The following is a 5695-nucleotide window of genomic DNA, read 5'->3' as shown; positions in this document are numbered from 1 at the left end:
ACCATCAGCAAGAATAGAACGCTGGGTATTGCGTTTACAATCGTTTGATTTTAGTGTTATCTATCGTCCTGGGAAAACTAACATTGCTGATGCATTGTCAAGGCTAAATAAAGAGCCCTATGAAGAAAGCAGAGATTTAAAAGAACCTTATGATTATGTGAGATCTATTGTTCTTCAAAGTATGCCAGTCGCTTTATCTACAGAAGAACTTGAACAAGAATCAGCTGCTGATCCACAATTGTCAGAAATTAGGGACTATATTCATTCAGGAAATTGGTCCAAGTGTACAGACACAAGCTTTTTGCATGTAAAAAATGAACTGTGTACATATGGAAACTTGTTGCTCAGAGGGACAAGACTCGTTATACCTGCTACATTGCGTGAAAAAGTGCTCAATTTGGCACACGAGGGTCACCAAGGCATTGTCAAGACAAAACATCGATTACGCACAAAGGTATGGTGGCCACAGATCGATGCTGATGCAGAAAAGATGTGTAAACTTTGTCACGGATGTCAAGTCACCAGCGACTTTTGCAGACCAGAACCAATTGCTCGGATATTGCCACCAAGTGGGCCTTGGCAAGATTGTGCGGCAGATATTCTTGGTCCATTACCAAGTGGTGAGAACATTTTAGTAGTGGTAGATTACTTTAGTCGTTTTTACGAAATTGCAATCTTGAAATCAATCACAAGCGAAAAATTGATTCAAGCGATTCTGCCCATGTTTTCAAGGTTTGGAGTACCTTACTCATTGCGAACTGATAATGGTCCACAATTTGTATCGAATGATTTTGAGAATTTTCTAGAAGAATATGGAGTAATACACCGCAAAACAACACCATTATGGCCTCAAGCAAACGGTGAGGTGGAACGACAAAATCGAACATTGTTAAAGGCAATCAAAGTTGCTCAAGTTGAAAAGAAAGATTGGCGGTATGAGATCAACAAATTTCTAATGGCATATCGTTCAACTCCGCAAGTTTCTACAGGTTCTACTCCCTATTATATGATGTTTCGCAGAGAAATGAAGTCTAAATTACCTGAACTGTGCCGAGAACCTCAGATCTTTGATGAAGGGATTCGAGACAGAGACTGGAAGGGTAAAATAGACGGTAAACTATATACTGACTTTAAGCGACGTGCTGTCGACTCAGATATTCGGGTTGGAGATGAAGTTTTGGTTAAAAGTCAAAAATCAAATAAACTTTCTGCAAATTTTGATAGCGCTACCCAACAGGTAGTTAGGAAGGAAAGGGGGGAAGTGACAGTACAAAACAATGAAGGGGTTCAATTGACACGAAATTCGTCGTTTTTTAAGAAATTGAACACCAGTGATGAAAATGTAAACTCACCTCCTGCTGACATGACCGTGAACGCTGATTTGAATGAGTCCTCAATACCTGTACGTACTCGTCCGACACGTAATGTCAGTAAACCTGCTCGCTTTAACGATTATGTAACTTGAAGTGACTAGAATGCAGACTTGTATGTCTATGACTCCTTTTGTTCTTTCGTTATAAAGACTAGCTCTGGAACGCATGTCTATTTGTTTAAACGTCATGTCAATTGAGTGGTACAGTAATCTATTTAATTGTTCGCCACTACAATTTCAAGATCAAAGTGTGAAAAGTAGAAGCAAACGTATTAGGCTAATCATGATCTTTGGTGTATGGCTATATTGCTTTTGACAGTAAATGTTGGTACTTAAAGTTAATCTGTGTATACCATAGATTGCATGAATGATGCTTACGTAAACGAAACCTAATGATGATGCGTCGTTTGGTTCAAGTGCTCATGGTTTTCATCACCTGTAGCTTAATAATCATTTAATGTAAAATGAGTTTTATCCAAATAAGTAATGCCTTTGAAAACTACGTTTTAATCCGAGAAGGAAGGGATGTAGTGTATTGAAATGTGATTATTATGTTATGCTTATGACCGGTTACCAGAATATCTTTTGGCAACCCTGGCAAGTATCCCGGAAGTACATTCTGTTGTCAGTAATTAATCAAAGTGGAAGTGTATGTTATTTCTGTATATAATACACCAGTGAACAGACAGAATATGACACTATGGTCGGAACAGTCCAATTGCTTCGTGGTATTCGCCGTCACTTTAGCCTTGCTTTAGTGCATTCTTAGCACGCCGTACACCCGTACGGTCGCAGTCTGTAGCCTTCCATGTGCAAGCAGTGAACCATGAAACGAACGACGTAAGGAAACGAGAGAGATAAAAGAGAAACACTAAGAGAAGAGTGAGTTTCCACTCATTGTGTTATATCTCGTTGGTTAGATACATAAATATTTTTATACAAAAATTAGTGAAGTGTTTGGTCCGCAGTTACTTCTGGACCTCTACATCTGTAGCTATTTATGTTTTTCTAATGAAGATTGTTTTTATGCTTTTTCAACAATAAGTACGGTAACTAAACAAAGTTCAGTTGTTAACTTGTTAGAGCAGTTGTTCCTAACCTCTTTAGGCTTACGGCACCATTCAAAGGAGAAGAATGTTTTCTGGCACCCCATGGCAAACAAACGATCTTTCATCTCGAATGCAGCAAGTTGTTGGCTCAAACCTGAACGTTTTCACAGTTCACACCATTTTAAAAAAATGGTATCTGTGTAGCTTCTCTGCTTGACATTCAGTTTTAATGCAGTGTGAAGAAAAGTAGGCAAGTTTAGTTGTTGCGCCCTTGGTAAAATCAATAAAGGCAATTAATAATAACATTTTCAGAAATCAATGCAATAATAGTAGGCCTAATACTTCAATTTTACTTAACTTGAATACCACTTGGAAACAACCTTTTTATGTAGAGCATTCACCTACCAAAGTACAGTCGACAATCAACACAGCTTGTAGGTACGTAGTAGCTTACAGACATTAACATCACAAGGCACAACAATATAAGGGTGCCACACTAAGAATTTGGGTGCAAGTATAGAATCCGCCACCCTAGTCAACATGACGTCACAAAACGGACGCAACTACTACATAAGGGGTGAAAAAAAGGATGCTGAAAAGCGGCGGAATGAAGGTGATAAAGCGGAATGGATATGGATTTTGTGCAAGTATAGAATCATGATAGAATCCGCCACCCTAGTCAACATGACGTCACAAAACGGACGCAACTACTACATAAGGGGTGAAAAAAAGGATGCTGAAAAGCGGCGGAATGAAGGTAATAAAGCGGAATGGATATAGATGTTTTAACAATTTTACTGTGTTTTTACAATAAAAACATTAAACCAACGTCGAGTGTTGAATATAACTACCTAGAATGACATAAAATTTACCAAATTTCATCAATTCAGCTAAAAATTTACCCAATTAAACTTTAAAAATAAAAATATGAAACGTTTGCAACTAAATGTGTTGTAGCTATCTAAGTTCAGCTCGCATTTTAATTTTTACAATAAAAGTACCAATCTAACACAACTGCAAAGAGTATGTCTTGCTTTATGCACCTGGAAAGTTTCAGGTTTATATCTTATCTACAAAACGGGCAATCGTCGTTCAAACGTAGCCGCTCGGCGACACTTTTTTCCAATGCATTGTAAAGGCAAATCGATCCTTATTCAGTATACGCCACCCCCTGTTTGCAGTGATCGGTAAATAGTGCTTCCACTAAACTTGCTGTAGTTTTCTCGTTTCTGCTCGGATTTTAACAATTTTGCCATCGTTGGAAAGCACAATCATACATCTACACGAATCAATAGGCTACAAATCAAAAACAAGTACTATCTTTATCTTGTAATAACTTAAACTTCACCAATTTGTACCGATTCTCAGCAATTTAATTTTTACAATAAAATCATTAATCCTTTACAAATTCAAAGAGTATGTCTTGCTTTATTCACCTGAAAAGTTTCAGGTTCATATCTCATCTACCAAACGAGCAATCGTCGTTCAAACTTAACCGCCCAGCAAAGCTTTTTTTCAATGCATTGTAAAGGCGAATCGATCCTTATTCAGTATACGCCACCCCCTGTTTGCAGTGATCGGTAAATAGTGCTTCAACTAAACTTGCTGTAGTTTTCTTGTTTCTGCTTGGATTTGAACAATTTTGCCATCGTTGGAAAGTAAAATTATATATATACACGAATCAATTAAATACAAGCACAAATTAAGCACCAGATTAATCTTGTGATAACTTAAACTTCACCAACTTGTACCGATTCTCAGCAATTTAATTTTCACAAGAAAATCATTAATCCTTTATAAGTTGAAAGAGCATGTCTTGCTTTATGCACCTGAAAAGTTTCAGGTTTATATCTCATCTACCAAACGAGCAATCGTCGTTAAAACTTCACCGCCCAACGAAGCTTTTTTCAATGCATTGTAAAGGCGAATCGATCCTTATTCAGTATACGCCACCCCCTGTTTGCAGTGATCGGTAAATAGTGCTTCAACTAAACTTGCTGTAGTTTTCTTGTTTCTGCTTGGATTTGAACAATTTTGCCATCGTTGGAAAGCACAATCATACATCTACCCGAATCAATTGGCTACAAATCCAAAACAAGTACTATCTTTATCTTGTAATAACTTAAACTTCACCAATTTGTACCGATTCTCAGCAATTTAATTTTTACAATAAAATCATTAATCCTTTACAAATTGAAAGAGTATGTCTTGCTTTATTCACCTGAAAAGTTTCAGGTTTATATCTCATCTACCAAACGAGCAATCGTCGTTCAAACTTAACCGCCCAGCAAAGCTTTTTTTCAATGCATTGTAGCCTAAAGGCGAATCGATCCTTATTCAGTAGACGCCACCCCTCCTGTTAGCAGTGATCGTTAAATAGTCCTTCCACTAAACTTGCTGTAGTTTTCTCGTTTCTGCTCGGATTTTAACAATTTTGCCATCGTTGGAAAGTACAATTATATATCTACCCGAATCAATTAAACACAAGCACAAAGTAAGTAGTATCTTTATCTTGTGATAACTTAAACTTCACCAACTTGCACCAATTCTCAGCAATTTAATTTTTACAATAAAATCATTAATATTCAGCAAATGGAAAGAGTATGTTTTGCTTTATTCACCTGAAAAGTTTCAGGTTTATATCTCATCTACCAAGCGAGCAATCGTCGTTCAAACTTAACCGCCCAGCGAAGCTTTTTTTCAATGCATTGTAAAGGCGAATCGATCCTTATTCAGTAGCCTATACGCCACCCCCTGTTTGCAGTGATCGGTAAATAGTGCTTCCACTAAACTTGCTGTAGTTTTCTCGTTTCTGCTCGGATTTTAACAATTTTGCCATTGTTGGAAAGCACGATCATACATCTACACGAATCAATTAAACAGTAGCACAAAATTGGTACTTACTTTATCTTGTAATAACCTAAACTTCACCAACTTGTAACGATTTTCAGCAATTTAATTTTTACAATAAAATCATTAAATTTTTGCAAACTAAAAGAATATGTCTTGCTTTATGCACATGAAAACTTTCAGGTTTATATCTTATCCACAAAACTGGCAATCGTTGTTCAAACGTAGCCGCTCGGCGACACTTTTTTCCAATGCATTGTAAAGGCAAATCGATCCTTATTCAGTATACGCCACCCCCTGTTTGCAGTGATCGGTAAATAGTGCTTCCACTAAACTTGCTGTAGTTTTCTCGTTTTTGCTCGGATTTTAACAATTTTGCCATCGTTGGAAAGCACGATTATACATCTACATGAATCAATTAGCT

The sequence above is a fragment of the Aplidium turbinatum genome, chromosome 11 (genome assembly GCF_918807975.1).
Source record: "Aplidium turbinatum chromosome 11, kaAplTurb1.1, whole genome shotgun sequence".
Taxonomy (NCBI): domain Eukaryota; kingdom Metazoa; phylum Chordata; class Ascidiacea; order Aplousobranchia; family Polyclinidae; genus Aplidium; species Aplidium turbinatum.
This window is presented reverse-complemented; position numbering follows the sequence as displayed.